Genomic DNA, 21,363 nt, shown 5'->3' with positions numbered 1-21,363 from the left:
ATGGAACAGAAGTTGCCTTCGGAAGTTGTGGGGGCTTCATCACTGGAGGCTTTCAGGAAGAGATTGGACTGCCGTTTGTCAGAAATGGTGTAGAGTCCCCTGCTTGAGCGGGGGGTTGGACTAGATGACCTATAAGGTCCCTTCCAACTCTGTTCATCTGATATCTTGGGGGGAGGGGGGAAAGCACATTTGGGACAACCATGACCTGGATGACTCAGAATCTCCATAGACATATTCTCCGTCCTCAGCAGCAAACAGCCAAGAATGAAGCAGGCGCTTTGCTAGAGAACAGCGATAGACCTTTTATCGCTGCAACAACAACTTTCCTAAGGACAATAATAATACAGTCATCATAATAAATTACAGTCCCACAAACCACGTCGCCTTTCAGCGGCTCAGTGAGATTATCGGTCCTCTTTATAAAACAGCCCATATAGCTTAATTAATTCACCATACCTGCACCACAGGTGCCTAGGATCACGTGGCTCTATTTGTTCTTTTTTGTGTGTGTGGTTGTTTCATTTGTCCCCCCCTCCCCCCCGGCACCTTTCTGCAGAAGTGCAGAAAAAACAATTACTGCCAATCTGCCTTCCGTTGAGGACCTGTACACTGCACGAGTCAAAAAGAGGCTTTGAAAATATTTACAGATGCTTCACATCCTGGACATAAATTGTTTCAAGTCCTACCTTCAAAACGACGCTATAGGGCACTCCACACCAAGACAAATAGACACAAGGACAGTTTCCCCCCGAACGCCATCACTCTGCTAAACAAATAATTTCCTCACCACTGTCAAACTATTTACGAAGTTTGCATTTCTATTATTATTAGTCTTCTCATCGTTCCTATCACCCATTTCCTCCCACTTAATGACTGCAGGACTGTAACTTTGTGGCTTGTATCCTTACGATTTATATTGATATGGATCGTTTCCTGATTGCTTATTTGTACCCTATGACGATCCTTAAGTGTCCTCCTATCTTATGATTCTTGACGAATGTATCCTGTCTTTTGCCCTATCAAGACAACTAGACACAAGGACAGTTTCCCCCCGAACGCCATCACTCTGCTAAACAAATAATTTCCTCACCACTGTCAAACTATTTACGAAGTTTGCATTTCTATTATTATTAGTCTTCTCATCGTTCCTATCACCCATTTCCTCCCACTTAATGACTGCAGGACTGTAACTTTGTGGCTTGTATCCTTACGATTTATATTGATATGGATCGTTTCCTGATTGCTTATTTGTACCCTATGACGATCCTTAAGTGTCCTCCTATCTTATGATTCTTGACGAATGTATCCTGTCTTTTGCCCTATCTTGTCTTGAGAGCATATGCACCAAAGATACATTGACTGCAGGACTGTAACTTCGTTGCTTGTATCCTTACAGTTTATATTGATTGTTTCCTAGTATGATTTGATTGCTTATTTGTATCCTGTGACTATCATTTAAGTGTTGCACTTTATGATTCATGATGAATGGATCTTGTCTTTTTATGTACACTGAGAGCAAAGGCACCAAAGACAAATTCCTTGGGTGTCCAATCACCCTTGGCCAAGAAAGAATATTCTATTCTATTTTATTCTGAGGAAATAAATACAGCAAAAAAGAAAAAGGCATTTTTTTTTAGCCGCCGCTCTGCTCCTGGTCCGCAGCCAAGCCAGCCACGCGCCCTTCGGCACCAGCCTCTCATCTCGCCGGACCTCACCTGTCCGCCTCCCCCCGCCCACCGGGGGAAAGGGCGTGGCCTCCCCAGCCCCTTCCAGCCGGGCTACAAGTCCCGTCATGCCGCGCGCCGGCCGGCCTCCTCGCTCTCTTTCTCTCTCTCCCCCCCTCGCTCTCTCTCTCTCTCGCTCTCCCAGGAGCCGGGGCTTCCGGCAGCGAGGACCTTGAGCCTCCGAGGGACGGTGTGCGCCGGCGGCAGCAGCGGCGGTGGTCTCGGGAGACGCCGGAGACGGAAGGAGGCGAGGCCGAGCCCTCCGGGAGTAGCCCAGGTGAGCCGGCTGCTCTCCGCCTTCTCAGGTGCGTGGACAAGTTCGGTCCGGGTTGACTCCAAACTCGCCCCTCCCAAGAGGGGAGGGGTCCTGCGGAGACCCCCCCTTCCTCCTCCACTTGGCTGGGCGAGGGTCCCCCCCTGCCCTGGCTTCCCTTTCTGCGACCCCCTCCCCCTCTGTCCGCCCCCCCTAGCCCTGCCTTCCTCCTCTTCCTCCTCCTGCCTTCTTTCTGCCAATTCTCCAGCCTCCCTTGAATTCCTCCGATCGCCCCTTCCTCATTCCATTCTTTTGGAAGCTTCTCCGCCTTCTCCTTCTCCTATCTAGTCCTCCCCCCCCCCACACACTTTTGTCCCCCCCCCCCCCGTCCCAGCAATTGAACGGCAGGGGAGCACCGCTTCTTGGCTGTGTGCCTGATGGGCTCTGTAGTGCGATGCAGCTAGAAAGCGTGAGGTGTGTCTGTATGCTTGTGTAGGATTTGTAGTCCATGTGGGAAATGTAATCCAAGGCATCCAGAAAGTGAGATGTATATGGAGGGGGGGGGGATGAATTGTAGCACAAAAGAATTCAGAAAGTGGTATGTATGTATGTATGTATGCATGAATGCGTTTATTATGTATGTATGTATTGGGGAGGAAGGTAATGTAGTCCAAGGCATCCAGAAAGTGGAGTATGGGGACTGTAGTTCAAGGTGTTGGGACAAGCAGTATCTGTATGTGGGGAGGGGGTGGGTGGGAAGAGACTTCTGCAGGGGATTTCTCCTTTGACTTCATAATTGTTCTTTGGGATTCATTGCCACAAGATGGAGTAATGGTCACCCCTTTGGATGGTTGGCAAAAAAGGATCTGCATAGATAGGGGAGGATTATGCCACTACCAGTGGCGCTGAGTCCCAGGGTTCACATGCTATTTGCACACTCCTTTCTCAAGAGTGCATGCTAACATACCTGCTGGTCAGTAGGGGAAGCAAAGGCAAGCGTCCCTCCCCCCTCTCCCCCACCACGTCTGGACTGCCAGGAGGAACCAAAATGTTACACATCAAAGGCCAATGGCCTAATCGAGCCATCTCTCTATTGCCTCGCTCATGCCTTCTAGGCATGTATATCTAAAGATTAAGTTTCTGTATCTCTTCCCCCCCTCCTTTCTGAGTCAATGCTGCTCCGCCTTTTTGTGTAAGCAGCACAACATTGAATAATAGCAGTTGTTGGGAAATTATTAAACTGTATCAAGGTATTTTTAAATTGTGTAAGGCATGACTTGAGGGGAAGTTGCACGTTGGTTTTCAAATATCTGCACTGTATTGAATATACTGATTATATTTTTAAAAGTTATTGAAAGGAGTAGCCTAAGACGAAAAAATTTGGGGCACGCTAGAAATAAGCCCATGGCATGCCTCTGTGCTACGTCATTGAAAACTATTGTACTAAACGATCTGTTGAATGAGGCAAAAATTCTAAATTTCTAAAAAGGTGATCACTTACCTGGATGCTTTAAAGAGGAATTTCCAGGGGCATCTGTTATTACTTTTTTAAATTCTTGCAAGATTTGTCAGTACAACCTTTGAACGCATATCCTTGTTGTTATCAGGGTCTCCCTCTTTACCTTTGTAGCTCTATTCCTGCTCGTTTTTCTTCCCTTGTGAATATCGAAAGTTGTGAATGCAAAGGTGTTGTGGTTGGCCGCAGCACAGAATTAGACTTCCTTGTGGTTCCTGCCTCCTTGTGCTGCAGGGGAAAGTGCCTGAACTGTTGGGATGAATGAAAACTTCCTTTCAGGACAGTCCTCCATTAAATCTTCCCCATCCCAAATCCTTCAATGATTTCCATACCTTGCCAAAATATGGGAGGGGGCCTAGAGGTGAGCTAATCTTTATCGTTTTACCTTTGATCACTTTGTGGAAAAAGGACAGTAATGAGTTTTGAGAAAATGAAGAATGTGCATGATAACTAGGTCAAATGAATGAAACCTCCTGCTGCCTGTGCGCTGAAAATCAAGAATGAAAATAATTATAGTGATTAGGTAGGAGTAAGTGTAGCTTTCTGTAGGATAGTTTTCTCTAACTTGGTGTCTTCTGTCTATCTTAAATTGTAGCTGTTATCCTCCCATATTGATAAGATGCTGATGTTTTTTTTCAGTTGCCCGTTTTGGAAAATTCGTTATAGGTTGTATTAAAAAGATATACAGTAGAGGAATAAGGTAAAGGTTCCCCTCGCATTATATGTGCTAGTTGTTCCTGGCTCTAGGGGGAGGTGCTCATCTCCGTTTCAAAGTCGAAGAGCCAGTGCTGTCCAAAGACATCTCCGTGGTTATGTGGCCGGCATGACTAAATGCCAAAAGTGCATGGAGCATTTTTACCTTCCCACCAAAGGTGGTTCCTATTTTTCTACTTGCATTTTTACATGCTTTTGAACTGCTAGGTTGGCAGAAGCTGGAAGAAGTAACAGGAGGTCACTCTGTTATGTGGCACTTGGGATTCTAACTGCCGAATGTTTTGATCGACAAGCTGAGCATCTTAGCCCCTGAGCCACCGCATCTCTTGGAATAGAGGAATAGAGAAGAAATGTGGATTGTCACACAGAATCTCGTATGTTGTGATTATATCTTTTCATAGTTTCAGATTAGAAACCTTTGATTACTCAGATTTTCCATTTAAGTTGGATAAATAAATAGACAAATTCAAATCTGTGGAAAGCCAGTTTGGTGGTGTGGTTAAGGCATCAGGCTTGAAACCAGGAGACTGTGAGTTCTAGTCCTGCCTAAGGCATAAAGCCAGCTGGTTATCTTGGGCCAGCCACTTTCTCTCTATGCTATGAAGGAGACAATGGCAAACCACTTTTAAAAGCCTTGCCAAAAAACTAGGGACTTGTCCAGGCAGCCTCTGAGAATCAGAAATGATTGAATGGAAGGGGGAAAAATCTGTACTTTAATTGATAAAAGCAAAGAGTATTTATTGTGGTAAACAGAATTGTATGTTTGTCATACATAGCTCTTGTTAGGTTGTTGTCTTTGTATTCATTTGAACTTATGTCATTTATGTGAAGTTCTAGTGGGATAGCTAAGCAAAGTCTGTGGCATAAGCAAAGTGAATTAAAGTATTGTGGCATAAACTTATGCTAATTCATTGCTTTTAAAGCACAGGAAAGATGCGTTGCATGAAAGTTTCAATGGATATTTGAAACGGTGAACTGTTCTTCAATAAGTGCGAAATAAATAAGTGAAATTGATGTAAAGCCACACAGGGATACCTTTAAATATTAGAAATTTGGCAAGGCAATACAATTCAATGTACGTAGAAATAAAGTTTTCATTTGTAAGAGGAAGGGTTTTTTTTAAGGTCTGCAGCATATAACGAATGCTTAGTAAGCAAATCTGTGGGATATATAGACCCCCCTCAATTTTTTTAAAAAAAACTTACTGTTGTAAAAGTTAACATTAAAAATACTGAAAGTTGTATACGTCTATTGAAAATATATATATGCACTTGAATAATATTTACATTTGGTAAGTATATACAGAATTGTAACTATTAACTCTGGTAACATCCTGTTGGTTTTAGTTAGTGTGAAAGAGAGCGTAGGTGTAATTGGTGGCACTTCATTTTGCCAAATTGTGCTGGTCTGTGTTGAATGTGACAACAGTCTGTGAGACCAATTCCCTTTTCTGATGCAAAGAAAAAAGAAAAAAAAAGTAAATATATTTGTAGCAGCCACATAGTGTGAAGAACTTGCTTTTCTAATGTTTATTTTTAACTGTTAGTCATAGTCACTGATTAGAGAGTTCCTTCTGATAAGGATAGTTGCTTGGTACTGTTGTTTGGGGCTAGTGGTAATAATGTCACAAATGCTTTTAAGCAGTGGACTTAAGCAGCAAAAATATATATATATTTCACTTCCCCAAAACTTGTTGCTGTATTTTGAAAAACTACTAAAAGACCCCATGTCATTTATGACAAGAGGCCTCCCTAAGTAATAAGATGTTTATATGTGAACTAGGTGGCTCAGTAGCTAAGACGCTGAGCTTGTCGATTAGAAAGGTTGGCATTTTGGCGGTTCGAATCCGTAGCGCCGTGTAACGGAGCGAGCTCCCGTTACTTGTCCCAGCTTCTGCAGTTGGAAAGCATGTAAAAATGCAAGTAGAAAAACAGGGACCACCTTTGGTGGGAAGGTAACAGCGTTCCATGCGCCTTTGGTGTTTAGCCATGCCGGCCACATGTCTTTGGCTTTGAAACAGAGATTATCATCAGCCTCTAGAGTTGGGAGCAGCTAGCACATATGTATGAGGGGAACCTTTCCCTTATGTGAAGTTGGATGAAAGGGAATGGATAGCTGCAATAACAATTTTGTGAGTGAACCATCTCCTAGGGTAGTCACTTTGTGAATGCACCCACTGAAAATTTCAAATGCATCTCTGGGGCCCCCAAAGTTGCCTACTTTGGTTTAGGTTTTCTGCAGGTATGAATTTTATGTTGACTTCCGTCTAGTTGGGAGGTCTAACTAAAGCTTCGCCCTGTGGCCACGCTAAAACTTTATTGACACTCTGCACTAGGGAGCCAAACCGCTGTACCTCTGATCGAGCCACTGAGCCACTGTGTCCCTAATAGACCCATATTGTAGTTGATGCTTAACTATAGAAACTCACTGGGTAACTTTGAATCTTTCTCCCTCCCTCTCTTCCCCTCTCTCTGTTCACCCTACATCACGAGGCTTTTATTTTGTCGCCTTCCAGCAACTGCCTGCACAAATCCCAGTTTTGCAATTTGATTGGCAAGATTTTTTGAAATGGTTTGCCATTGCCTTTTTCCTACAACTGAGACAAATGGCATTATTAGCACTTACACATTTGAGGCCTTTGAACTCTGGTGCTGGAGAAGACTCCTGTGAGTCCCTTGGACTGCAAGGCCATCAAACTGGTCAGTCCTGGAGGAGATCAATCCTGACTGCTCTTTAGAAGGCCAGATCCTGAAGATGAGACTCAAATACTTTGGCCACCTAATGAGAAGGAAGGACTCCCCGGAGAAGAGCCTCATGCTGGGAAGGATTGAGGGCAAAAGAAAAAGGGGACGGCAGAGAATGAGGTGGATGGATGGAGTCGCTAAAGCAGTTGGCGTGAGCTTAAATGGACTCCAGAGGATGGTTGAGGACAGGAAGGCCTGGAGGAACGTTGTCCATGGGGTTGTGATGGGTGAGACATAACTTTGCAACTATCACCAACACCAACACAGTCTTCTAGTTTTTAGCCTGGTGCCCTAGCTACTACACTAAACTGGCTCTGTTGGAAAACTAGGAGGGAGCAATATACTTATGCATCACTTTGCTCCAGTTATAAGAAAGCAAGCAAGTAAGCGAACAGGTTTATTTATAATAGCTCTGTTTATTGCCAACTTACGTCTGGACAACTTTCACTCATTGGGTAGGAAAGATTGGAATGATCATACTAATTTCCCACAATTCCCCTGATGTAACTTTGTTCTGGAGTTTGTGGGAAAGTGGTCTCATGCTGCCTGGGGCTAATTGCAATCCTGCCATTACTACTAAAAGCCTTTTAAAAAGGAGTTCTTCAGACAGCTAGATTGTTGACAGCCTGGGCTTCATACAGTTACAGACACTGCTAAAGCCAGTGGCCCCTGTGGACTTCCATTGGTTTATTCATGCAATTCAGTGGCTATGATGTCGTTGCCTGACTTTCCTTATGCGACGCCAAGAATGCACTTTTGCAAAATGCTGTTTTATCCTTGTGTCAGGGGTATGCAAATTGCAAAGTAGAATTTGCAGCTGCGTAATTAAAAGTGAGCTGTCACCAAGAGCTGTTCTCAAGAGGAGGCAAGGCAGGATGGTCCAGCAGTGGAAGTTTAGCTATGAAAGAAATCTTAACATCTTGACGGATTTGCCAGTGTTGGTAAAAAAAAAAAAAGCACCTCATGCACAGAGACACACTGTCACCTGAGAGCGAAGTGGCACTGTAATGCATTTCATAAATAAAATATAGAATAGGGAATTAGCACAAATCAAATTACAAACCTTTATGCCAATAAATAAGCCGCCTGGGAAACCAAGCCATTAAAAAGCGAAAGTTAGAGTATTTTGGACATGTGATGCGACACCCAGAAAAATGCAGCATCCTTCACTTAATCCTCCAGGAAAAATTGAAGCTAAACAAGGTCCAGGCAGAGGAACATTATGGCTTCAAAATCTAAGGGACTGGTTTGGACAAAACTCAGCAGCACTTTTTCATGCGGCTGTTGACAAAAATGGGATTGCCAACATGATAGCCAATGTCCAGTGATGGATATGGCACAAGAAGACGATGAATGCCAATACATTGTGCTACTGCCTGGCCCGGTTGCCAGTTTCTTTACCTTGCTTGACTGTGCTGGGCATGGTACCCTACCAAGTGGCCAGCAGTTTGAGGGTAAGAAAAATTGTAGTAGTAAGTCATTGAAAGAATTCAGTGAATCAGCCATCCCTGCTCCTATCCAAACATGGACTGGATTCAGAACCACCTTCAGCTAAAACTGTAGCCCAGTCAAGACTTTTGGATGAAGCCCAACTCCTGATGACTTCATGGGCGTTTCCATCTGGTTTTCTTGGCAGTTATACACAAGTAGCTTGTTATTCCTTCCTGGTTCTGGGATATTATTTCTGCCCTCACAGCGTAGCATATATGCATTGTTAATCTTTACTTAAAATCTCCTTTGGATCAAGGTTATTGGTTTCATGGACACTTCCTGTAGTTTCAGTTTACATGGCAAGACTTAAAAAGTGGTTTGACATTTTCCCTCTTCAGGGATTTTGTTTAAACAATCCAGTGTATCTTAGCTTGTTTGGTGATCTCCCAGCCAATATTAATCAAACCTAATCCTTTTTTAGCTTTTAAGCTCAGATAACTGAACCCATTTTCTGGATTCACATCAAACATCGAATCATATCCCAGTCAAATGGTGATCCACAAACAAAAAAATTAAGTGTACTTCGCATGTTGTCCAAATGCCAATGTTAACTGAACAGATGCTGTGTGAACCCAGCCTAAGATGATAATGAGAATTCTGAAGATAGAAAAAAAGTTGACTGTTACCTCCTTGGATCCCCCCCCCCCTCTCTTCTCTTTTTTGGGTTAAGTTTAAATTGTGATCTTGTGTTAATTTGCTGCTGAAATTGGATGTGACTAGTGCAAAATCGCAAACTTGAAATACCTGTGTTCATTTTTAGCCTTAATTGTAACATGTGTGGAGTTCATACAATTTGAGCCAGGCTGTAGGTTGAAGGAGCTTGGGGTAAAAATTTATCAAATGGGTGAAAATTACATTCACAGCCTGAGCGCCATTGTTCCAGCTATCTATTACTGCATTATTATTTCTGGTTGGAAATAATTACAAAGCGCTAGCGCTAAGGCATATCTTTAATCTCCTCCTTGATGTCTGTGGCTAGTGATAACACTGCAGCTTCTTAGAGAAAGGATTCCGGTCAATCCTGAGATTTGTAATTATTTATTTTAATTTTTATTCCACCTTTATTAATTTTTATATTAATAATTTATATAGACAATTCTTTCCTTCTCCTCCTGTTTTCCCCAAACGATAACCCTGTGAGTTGGATTGGACTGAGAGGGAGGGATTGGTTCAAATTTACCCATCCGTCTTTCATGCCTAAAGTGGGACTAGAACTCACAACCCTCTTGACGATTGGCCTAAAGTCACCTGGCTGCCTTTCATCCCTAAAGTGGGACTAGAATTTATCGCCTAGTCCCAGTCTCACTTTAGACATGAAAACTGGTTGGTGATTTTGGGCCAATCATCAAGAGTCTGTGAGTTCTAGTCCCACCTAAGGCCGGAAAGCCAGTTATTGATTGGGCCAATCATCAAGAGGGTTGTGAGATAAATTCTAGTCCCACTGTAGGGATGAAAGCCAGCTTCTCTTCAGAGGCCAGAATAAGGTGCTGTGTACTAGCACTCTGGTCCTGGAACTGACCTTGTGAGAAGGAGTATCAAACTCAAGGCCCGTAGGCCGGATTTAGCCCGTGGGGTGCTTAAATCTGCCCCACGGAGCCGCCCTGGAAATAGCAAAGGATCGGCCCGCAGTGCCTCTGCCAGTGAAAACAGAGCTCCGTTTCCATTGGTAGAGGGTTGCAGGAGGCTGTCCCAGAGGTGGCATTCAGCAGGTTTTGACCAGTTCTGGAGAACCGGTAGGGGAAATTTTGAGTAGCTTGGAGAACTGGTAAATACCACCTCTGACTGACCCCACCCCCATCTATTCTCTGCCTCCCGGAGTCCCACCTGATCGGGAGGGAATGGGGATTTTGCAGTATCCTTCCCCTGGAGTGGGAAGGGAATGGAGATTTTGCAGATATCCTTCCCCTGGAGTGGGGAGGGAATGGGGATTTTGCAGTATCCTTCCCCTGGAGTGGGGAGGGAATGGGGATTTTGCAGTATCCTTCCCCTGGAGTGGGAAGGGAATGGAGATTTTACAGTATTCTTCCCCTGGAGTGGGGAGGGAATGGGGATTTTGCAGTATCCTTCCCCTGGAGTGGGGAGGGAATGGGGATTTTGCAGTATCCTTCCCCTGGAGTGGGAAGGGAATGGAGATTTTGCAGTATCCTTCCCCTGGAGTGGGGAGGGAATGGGGATTTTGCAGTATCCTTCCCCTGGAGTGGGGAGGGAATGGGGATTTTGCAGTATCCTTCCCCTGGAGTGGGGAGGGAATGGAGATTTTGCAGATATCCTTCCCCTGGAGTGGGGAGGGAATGGGGATTTTGCAGTATCCTTCCCCTGGAGTGGGGAGGGAGTGGAGATTTTACAGTATTCTTCCCCTGCCACGCCCACCAAGCCATGCCACACCCACTAAGCCACTCCAACAGATCCAGTAGTAAAAAAAATGTGAATCCCACCACTGGGCTGTCCCAGCTGAAAATGGAGATCAGGAGCCCGTTTTCGCTGGCAGAGCACTTGGGCCAGCATTGGTGCCCCCAACATGAGTGATGACAAGCTAGCCATGCCCCCTGGCCACGCCCCCCAGACCCCCACGAGGTCAAGTTGGATGCAGCCCACAATGAAATCGAGTTTGACACCTCTTTTGCGGAGGGATTTGTCTTGTGAAGACCTTCCTCATCACATAGTACAAAGAATGGCTTTATGGTCTGGTTTGATCCCCTGTGTTGTTGTTGTTTTCTTTAAATACTTCAGTTAACCTTTAAAAGGAAATAACTTAGTGCTTTTTAAAACTAGTTAGCACATGGAACCTTCTTTTAGCATGTCTATGAAAGCTTGGTAAATAAAATAGAAATGTCTCTTCTCTTTGGGCTGATGAAGCTATTGCCTTACTGAGAAACTAAGCAGGCACGAACCGAACGGGAGAAGTGAATATTTCCCATTTTTTCCTGTCTTGCTAATATAGACCAGGGCATTGTGCTCATCCAGGATTAAACCCTGGACACCCACCAGATGTCTTGGAAAACTTTGAGTTTGGGAACGTTGACTTACCTAGTTTGTTTATTGCCACTCTGAATTTGAACAAGGAGCCCTTTCAAGTTGCCTCACCGTAGCAGCAATTTTTTTTAAGGCAATCCTAAAATGAAGCTAAATACCATTAATACATAATAATTTGAACTGGAAGAATGATAGAAGACAAGCCATTTCATAATTGGCTAACTTCCGTTGTCTTTATGGATGGGTCCAGATTCTTAATGCCTTTCGGAGTTGATTAATTTTGTATAAGGCTCATCTTGCCAAAGGTGTATAAGGGAGAAATGTGTAGGTGTCTGGTACAGTGGTGAGATGCATTTTTTTTACTACCGGTTCTATGGGCGTGGCTTGGTGGGTGTGGCCTGGTGGGCATGGCAGGGGAAGGATACTGCAAAATCCCTATTTCCTCCCGATCAGCTGGGACTCAGGAGGCAGAGAATAGATGGGGGCGAGGCCAGCCAGAGGTAGTATTTACCAGTTCTCCGAACTACTCAAAATTTCCGCTACCGGTTCTCCAGAACTGGTCAGAACCTGCTGAATACCACCTCTGGTCTGGTACAAACTGAGGATTGTTACGGGTGACACAACATCAGCTCCCGAATAACAGCCTGCCACATATGCCATTACTTCCCCTCCTCTCACTGTGGATGCACTTTCAGCACCAGATCCAATAGTGGCTTAGTGTCACTCGGTTACTTATAAAGGTAGTCCTCGACTTACAAAAGTTCATTTAGTGACCGTTTGAAGTTACACTGGCACTGAAAAATGTGAATTACGACTGCTTTTCACACCTATGACCATTGCAGCAGCCCCATGTGATCAAAGTTCAGATGCTTAGCAACTGATTCATATTTATGACGGTTGCAGTATCCCAACGGTCATGTCTTTTGTGAGCTTCTGACAAGCAAACTCAGTGGGGAAACCAGATTCATTTAACAACCACGTTACTGACTTTTAACAGCTGCATTGATTCACTTAACGACTGGCAAGAAGGGTCATAAAATGGGGCAAAATTAATTCATTCTTGCTTAGTGACAGAAATTCTGGGCTCAAATGTAGTCGTAAGTTGAGGACTACTTGAAAGGAAGGGGCATGTTTTGACCTTACAATGGTCATTTCAGAAGTTTTGAGCGTCTCCCTCCCCCATTTACTTGCATAGGGATTATTCTTTATACTATTTATGTTGTTTGCATTTTTTGTCATGGATTGAACACCAGTGGAGCTAAAATCAGTTTTGTTGTATACATGATGTACAATGACAATAAAAGCTATACTATACTATTGTGCTAAGATTGGAACAAAACTTAAGATTTCTTTCAGGCAAAATTATTCCTAATGCTCTGGCCATGGAGAAGAATCTTAAAACGAGCCGTTTCGATCTTTATTTTTATTTCTCAAATTTATATAGTATGCTCCAAGTTTGAAACCAATGGATACGTTCTGAGAGTTTGTTTGAAGTCAGGATCCCTAACAGATGCTGTATTGGAGAAGCTTCATTTAGCAACTTGAATTGCAGATTTAAAAAAATGAGAAACCTTTGCACACCTTCCTCTTTTTAAAGGATTTGTTCTGTTTTGACAGCGTTCGTGGCTGTGAAATAATCATTTCTGAATGTTGGCTTTTGTTGCCATTGATGTGGCAGGCTGCAAAGCAGGGATCAGGTCTCCTCATCTCTCTGACTTGGAAGCAGGCCAGCCACAGGGTGCATTATTTGTGATGAAGGTAGTTAAACACTTGAGTATAAAATCTGGGTTTGCACAAGGTAACAGTTTAGGCTAAACGAGGGCCGTGCAGTTTGCAATTCGTTGTGATGTAGGAACCCAACCTTTGTTAAGTTACAATGTGCTTTCTTTTTTGGGAGCCTAGCCTATTTTTAAAAAAATTTTTTATGAACCATTACAATTGTGGTTTGCTAACGTGGCTTTAGAATTTAATGTGTTGTTAAAAAGTCATTGAAGTGGCTTATCCTAATTGCTCAGATGGACAAAGTTATGGGAAACAGAAACAAATGTTTCTGTTTCTCAAAACTGTGCTGAACTGGTTGTTAAAGATCGGGTAGGGATCCCACCACTGACTCTTACTGCTGCATTTCAATGCTGTATGTTAAAAAAAACAACCACACACATTGCAAAAGCCCAGCATTGTTAAAGCTTGCAGTTTCTTTTATTCATTTGTTTATTTTTATCCTACCTTTATTGCTTTTATGAGTAACGTAAGGCTGCAAACAAACCGAATACTCCTTCCTTTTTCTATTTTTCCCCCTCAACAACAACCCTGTGAGGAGGATTGATCTGAGAGAGGAGGGCTGGCCCGAAGTCACCCAGCCGACTTTCATGCCTAAGGCAGGGCTAATGTGGTGAAAAAAACAACAACACACACGCACACCCCTTCACCCTCATTCTAGGAAATCCCTCGTGTGACATAAACGCAGGGTCTCACCTTCACGGTTATGGCTGACATTCAGTGGTGTTTTATGTTTGATCTCCCATGAATTGCATGTTCAGTAAGGCACAGCATTTGATATTAATTTGAGAGGGATTTTAGCAATGGCTTCTTTGTAGTGGCTGGCTATTCAGAAACCACTTTGTTACAGCTGCTGAATCATTCATGGAATATCATAAACTGATTGCAGAAACTTTACTAAGAGGGTGGGGTTCCTAGTTCACTGAAACCTGGTTTGAAACCTGTGTTTTATATCTAATTCCGATAAGGACTTTTAAGTAGGCAAGCTGGAGCAGACAGCTAGTATTTACCACCCCCCCCCCTGCTCTAAATGGTTTCCCTCTGAAAGTGTTGATAGATAGATATACTGTTGTTGTTTTTTAGCTAAGCGAGTTCTGCTTTATAGTATAAATTTCCAACAGAAGTAGTTGTGTTACGCTGGCAACAAAGCAAACAAGACACCTCTTGAGTGTTCAGCACAGCACACAAGCCAAATAAAGCCCTTCAAAACAGCCTAAGGCTTAGGAGTCATCTACAATATACAATGTAAGGACTGCATCGACCGCTGTGTAGGACAAACAGGCAGAAGGAGATTGGCAGAACTCATCCACAAACCCCAACTAGCAGTCCGAAGACACGATGCAAATTCTTTAATTTCACAACATAAGAGACAGATTTAACCATAGTTCCAACTGGAAAAATGTGACCATCCCAGACCAAGCCAAGTCCAAAAAAACACCCGGGAATTTCTAGAAGCCTGGCAGTCTGACAGATCAGCCATCCATAGACACATAACAACATCTATAGATTATGCAAAAGAGGCAAACCAGCCCAAAAGAGAACAAAAAGACTCCAGCACCTCTTCACCAGCAATCAGCACCCAGATCAGCATAGATTAATTCCAAAGTTAGCAACAGACCAGCAATCATGTAAGCCAGGGGTGTCCAAACTTGGGAACTTTAAGACTTGTGGACTTCAACTCCCAGAATTCCCCAGCCAGCCATGCTGGCTGGGGAATTCTGGGAGTTGAAGTCCACAAGTCTTAAAGATCCCAAGTTTGGACACCCCTGATGTAAGCAATACCCCAATCAAGAAACTGCAAAGAAACCAACAGTAAACAGCCCAACCAAAGAATCTCTTAAGACCATCCCCACCAACACTGACAGACAAGCTACTAGAACACCAACCTTTCAGAGGTCAGGGAACCCAAATTCATAATTTTAAATCCCACGGACCACCAATATTAATTAAAATAAAAGATAAATAGTATTTAGTGCAATATAAAAAATGCAAATAATTTTTTCTGTGGACCACCAAAATTTTCTCACGAACCACCAGTGGTCCACAGACCACAGGTTGGTGACCCCTGCGCTAGAAATATAAACTGAAAAACAAATCACTCCTTAATAGCACTGATGCTGCTGCCTAGTTTGGGACATGAAATGTCTGCAAGAAAACAAGCTCAGAGAGCACCAAGGACCCCTCAACCCTTGAGTTTGAGGCCATCTTCAAGACTGCCAAGTAGGTTTGTTTTAGATGTTCGTCTACCCTTAGGCTAAAACAAAAGGGGTCCTTGAATGTGCTGTGCAGTTTCAAGCTTTAAAAATCAGGACTGGCATTTTGAATTGGGCCCAGAAAAGAAATGTATGGATTGGTGTGTGTGTGTGTGTGTGTGTGTGTGTGTGTGTGTGTGTGTGAGAGAGAGAGAGAGAGAGAGAGAGAGAGAGAGAGAGAGAGAGAGAGAGAGAGAGTGTTTGTCATACAGATAGTCCTTGATTTATGATTTCCAGAATTTCTTTCCTCTTCTATTCTATTTTTTCCCCATATTCTCTTCACTTCCCCCCCCCCCCTTCCGCATATTCCAATAAGCAAGAATGTTTTCCCATTTTAATTCAAGTCAGGAAACCATGGGTAACAATTTCAGGGTTTAAATCTAGTGTTATAGCTACAGTTGTTCAAAAGCCAGAAACTATTCTCAAGTTTGAATGAATTGGGAAACTCAAGTAACTGAAGCCTTGGCTTGTCTCCCAGCACACACAAGGGCAGAAACAGCCTGCTCTCTACTGGGAACACGTGTTTTCAGCTTTAATAAGCTAAGTTATGATTGTCCAAGTGCCCATTTCCTTGCTTCCTCCCCCGCCTCCCCCACAGTGCTTTGGAAGAGCGAATGCTGGAAAACACAGTAGGCATTTAAAAAAAAATTAAACATCTTATTCTCTGGAATTTGAATAAAACTCCGGATTGTTAGAGTGCAGAATCTGGTTTTGACTGGAGGGACTCAGGCATTTTAAAAATCACACAACAGGCTTACAAATCAGTCCACTTTTGCCAGGAGAATCGGTTGTAGTTTGCTGTGAGCACAGCCAGCTGCAATTGTTTTGCCGTATGTTCAACTGGGGGAAATTAACTGTCCTTTGTACACCCTAATCATTTTAAGCATACACAAGCAGTACCTGGCAAGATTTCTGTGCCAGATACTGTGAATAAACACAGCTCTGTGGAACAGCACCAAGGGCATATTTGGCGGTGGAGTTTTGAATAGTAGAAGTGTCTAGAATTTAAACACTTTCTTTATGCGAGGGCTATTTGTGTGTCAAAGGCGTCACACGAACATTTATACTATTCTGACATGCTGTTCCAAATCTGGATTTTTTTTAGCAGTCTCATTTCTGTGTGTGACTCGTTAGCAGTAGGCTAGTATAATTTCATGTGAAAAGTTTAGAGCGCCTTGTGTTGTTGTTGTTGTTGTTGTTGTTGTTGTTGTTGTTAGTTGCGAAGTCGTTTCCAATCCATTGCAACCCCATGGACAATGCTTTTCTGTCCTCTACCATCCTGTGGAGTCCATTTAAGCTCACGCCTGCTGCTTCGGTGTCTCCATCCAGCCACCTCATTCTCTGTCGTCCCCTTCTTCTTTTGCCTTCATTCTTTCCCAGCATGAGGCTCTTCTCCAGGGAGTCCTTCTTCCTTCTCATTAGGTGGCCAAAGTAATTGAGTTTCGTCTTCAGGATCTGGCCTTCTAAAGAGCAGTCAGGGTTGATCTCCTCTAGGACTGACCGGTTGGATGGCCTTGCAGTCCAAGGGACTCGCAGGAGTCTTCTCTAGCACCAGAGTTCAAAGGCCTCAATTCTTTGGCGCTCACCCTTTCTTATGGTCCAACTTTCACAGCCATACATTGCAATTGGGAAAACCACAGCCTTGACTATACACACTTTTGTTCGCTGGGGGATGCCTCTGCTTTTTACCATGCTGTCTAGATTTGCCATAACTTTCCTCCCCAGGAGCAAGCGTCTTTTAATTCCTTGGCTGCAGTCCCCAATCTTTTTTAAATATCTCCATTACGAAAGACTTGAGTAAATATTGTAAATTATTTGAAAATTTAAAAGTAAAGAGGCCCCATTCATCCCAAGTAACTGAAGACGCACAAATTAAAAGACATTCCCATAAAAGAGAAGGGAGAATAAATCCCATCAGGTATCTCTTTGGATCAAATGTCCCTGATATCAATAGTGATTGATATATAACTTGGCGTCATGCTTGGATCTCCTTTTTTTATAAACACAGTCTGGATTTTTGCCTGGAAGAGTTATTTATTTGGATTAATATTACTTCCTGTCCCTATCCTAAAATCTCTTTCTCTTTCTTGGGGCATTTCACATAATTTATTCCTTTAGGAATAATACCTTTTGAATGACTAAATTGTGAGAAGCCAGGCAGGGAACCTACAGTGAGTCCATGTTGTTCCTTGAACTGCAGCTGTGAATGCTTAGCTCACTGTTTCTCAATCTTGGCAACTTTATGATGCATGGACTTCAAGTTCCAGAATTCTCCAGACAGCATGCTGCCTGGGAAATTCTGGGAGTTGAAGCCCATACTGTTCTGACCCAGCTCCCCAAACACAACAAACCTTCTATAGTTTAAGCAATGATTCCTTTATTAGGAGCGCCAGCAAAAAGTTTCTCTTTCACCTCAGGTGTCCGGCAGGGAGATGAATAGTTGTCTGCCACATCTGTTCATCTCTATCCTCTGCCTTTTATTCCCCAGAGTTATGATGGGATTTCACTAGCAATGGTGGTTCTTCCGTCCCAAGGACCGGCCCATAGATTTCCACTGCTCTCCTCTCCTCTGCCTTTTGCGCATCCACGCGTCAGGTACTAGACCCAGCTGTCACCTCCAGACCTGGGGGCTATTGACTCTCCATCTGAGGGCTGACGGATGGTCCAGCCTCCATCTCTGTCTCTCTGTTCTCTCTGTCTCTCTCTCTTTCTCTGTCTGTCTTTGTCTCGCTCTCTCTCTTTTGGAAAAAGCACCTTTGGGACAACCATAACCTGGACAACTGAGAATCTTCTTAGACAACCTTGGGAAACCTTGTTCTTAAGATTGAAAGTGTATTATCGATTGCAGGTGATGGTTCAAATCCCCCTGATTAGGGGTCAGCAGTAGACATGGCCGAATTCAAGTATCACACCTTGAACCTCCTCCCAAGCAGCTAATGAAGACTTTCAGATTTTAATCAGTTTTCTTGTGAATGGCTCGATTTACATAATATAGCACAGCATTGTGGGGCTTATAGTATTTAATTTTAGCTGAGCATTTCCTGTGAACTCAACTGTTGTGGTGTGCAAACCACGGTTTGTGTTATGGGTGAATCCAGTCACTTATGTGATCCATTGAACAAACCATATGTCGGGTCCTTGATGCTCTCTGAGCTTGGTGGTTTTCTTGCAGAGGTTTCATTACCCAAACTAGCCAACATCATCAGTGCTAATAAGAAATGGGGTTAGCTTTCAATTTATATTCTAAGGCCGTGATGGCGAACCTATGTCACACATGCCCAAAGTGGCACGCCAGAGCCATGTTGCCAGGCACGCGCGGCGTCCCTCATTCCTCTTCCGGGTTTGTGGCATGCCTGCGCATGCACGATGATCAACTGGAAGAGCTGGTCTTCTGTTTTCCTGCATCAGCAGGTGCGCCAGCCAGCTGATCATTGTGCGGACATGCGCTCCATTAACCAGAAGACTAACTGGCACTCGGTGCCCAAAAGGTTCACCATCACTGTTTTAGTGGCTTGTCCCGTCAGTATTGATGGGGCTAATCTTGGAGGTTCTTTGGTTGGGCTGTTTCCCATTCCTTACTAGCACTGATGATGTTACCTAGTTTGTGAATGAAACGTCTGCAAGAAAATAACCAAGCTCAGAGAAAAACCAAGGACTTTTCATGTCAACCCTGAGCTACAAATATTCTCTTTTATCGAAACCATAGCTAAAGAACAGGGGTCGACTTGGGAGAAAGACCACAGGTGGACAGTGAATGGCCCCTCCCAGAGGAAATAAAAGAGGAGCGAAAGGGGAGTGGAGTTTGCAGGAGACAATTACTGATTATAAAGTTGAAAAATAATGTTTTAAATGGTCTTTTAGACTTTTCTGGGTAACGCAACTGCTGATCTGCTTAGAACAGTGGATATGGTAACTTTCCATTGACCCAGAAAGGAATACCCAATTAAGAACGCATTAGAGAATCAAAACTTTTCTCTCGAATATGGCAGAAGGTTTTATTTATATGTGAGAAATTATTGCGGCTACTTCTCTGAACTTCCTTATTAGCAGCCTCTGAAACATTTCCTATTTTCTGCATTTTTAAGGCCAGCTCCCTTGTGGGAAGCTGTTCTGTTTTCTTGCTCCTATTGCTGTTCTTCCTTAGGCAATTGTGCGTAGCGAGCAAAGTACCCATTTTGCGGTTATGTAGGAAAATTGGTAATTGGCCTTTCTGCAAGTATGTCAAACTTTCTGGCGGAGATGATGATGCAGGAAGCTAAAATTCAACACAACATCCAAATCAATTCTCTCAGCTTTCTGAAGCGTAAGCTGAAAAGAATGTGGCCGATTTAGGACACATTACTTCTGAACAAGTGGCAACCTGCAGTGGTAGCTTTGCATGGCTTTACTGTAGACCAGGGGTGTCCAAACTTGGGAACTTTAAGACTTGTGGACTTCAACTCCCAGAATTCCCCAGCCAGCCATGCTGGCTGAGGAATTCTGGGAGTTGAAGTCCACAAGTCTTAAAGTTCCCAAGTTTGGACACCCCTGCTGTAGACCATTGTTTCCAAACTTGTAGCCATTTTAAGATGTGTGGACTTCAACTCCCAGAATTTCCCCACAAACATGGGGAAGTGCCAGATGGGAATTCTGGGAGTTGAAGTCCACAGGGGTTAAAGTTGCCAAGGTTGGATACCCCTGCCTTAAAAATCCATTTTCATTTCATTTGTCCTTACAACATTAGTCTATTAGGCAGCTATCTAGGGTGGCCTTTGGCAAACTTGAGATAAGAGAGTACAGGTAATCCTCGACTGACAACCACAATTGAGCCTGAAAATTATGTTGCTAAGTGAAACATTTGTTAAGCGAGGTTTGCCCCATTTTATGACTTCTCTTGCCACCGTTGTTAAGTGAATCGCTGCAGCTGTTAAGTTAGTAACCCGGCGGTTAAGTGAATCTGGTTTCTCCATTGTCTTTGCTGGTCAGAAGTTTGCAAAAGTTGATCACATGACTCCAGGACGCTGCAACCATCATAAATATGAGTCAGTTGACAAGCATCTAAATTTTTGATCATATGACCATGGGGATGCTGCAACGATTGTAAGTGGGTCATAAGTCTCTTTTTACAGTGCCGTTGTAACTGTTGTGGCCCGCCAGCGGCCAGCAGAGCTGGTAACAGATTCGGACAGTGAGAAGGTTGGGGAGGAATCTGGGGAAGGCTCTGATGAGCGCTCTGTGACGGAGGCAGAGAGGGGGCCAGAGCCGTCTGACAGTTATCAGCTGCTGCCTTCAGAGTCAGACATCAGTGAGGCAGAAGAACAGCTGGAGCCTGTTTCCAGTGTGCGTATGTGCAGAGTTGCCAGACGAAGGGAACAGCTAAAGAACAGGGGTCGACTTGGGAGAAAGGCCACAGGTGGACAGTGAATGGCCCCTCCCAGAGGAAATAAAAGAGGAGCGAAAGGGGAGTGGAGTATGCAGGAGACAATGAGTTTGCTCAATTGGTTCATGAGTCTCCGAGACTCCTTGCCAAGTTTTGCAGAGATCGGCCTGTCCACTCTCCAAGTCAGATAAGGTCTGTGACTGTAAATCCTCCTCTGAAAGACTTTGCCGACTGTGAAAGAGCAGAATTCACTGTAAACTAATAAAAGGTTTTTTTTGTCAGGACCAGGAGTTTGTTTCATGCTGTTGGGAAGCTTCGGTCAGAACAGTAACTTTGAACGGTCCCTAAACGAACGGTTGTAAGTCGAGGACTACCTGTGATACGATTTCTGGAGAGGAATTGTTTCCTTCTTGGTAGCCTATCACACGCACTTCTTTCAGCTTTCTTCTCGGTCAGGAAGAGTTCCTGAATTTCTGATTCATTTTCCAAGTATAGAAAAGCCTCTAGGTACAGTAGAAGCAGAAGTGGGTAGACATCCTTAAAAAGGAAGTGAAATTG

The 21,363-nt window shown here is 43.7% G+C and overlaps 1 protein-coding gene across 2 annotated transcripts in view; it reads left to right on the top strand.

Moving 5' to 3' along the window:
* Positions 1-1,796: 1,796 nt before the first annotated feature.
* The window catches only part of PHACTR4 (phosphatase and actin regulator 4), an 86,956-nt gene continuing 67,389 nt past the window's right edge, over positions 1,797-21,363 (top strand). The window contains exon 1 of one of the 2 annotated variants that reach the window (XM_081961757.1): positions 1,797-2,001. The gene's annotated coding sequence lies outside the window, so the exon portion shown is untranslated. Of the gene's footprint in view, positions 2,030-21,363 lie in introns of both variants that reach the window. The other variant, XM_081961756.1, reaches the window with a different exon arrangement.

The sequence above is a fragment of the Natrix helvetica genome (assembly GCF_964273705.1).
Source record: "Natrix helvetica genome assembly, chromosome: 9".
In the NCBI taxonomy this organism is placed as follows: domain Eukaryota; kingdom Metazoa; phylum Chordata; class Lepidosauria; order Squamata; family Natricidae; genus Natrix; species Natrix helvetica.
The sequence above is the reverse complement of the archived record's forward strand: the minus strand, read 5'-3'. Positions and strand labels throughout refer to the sequence as shown.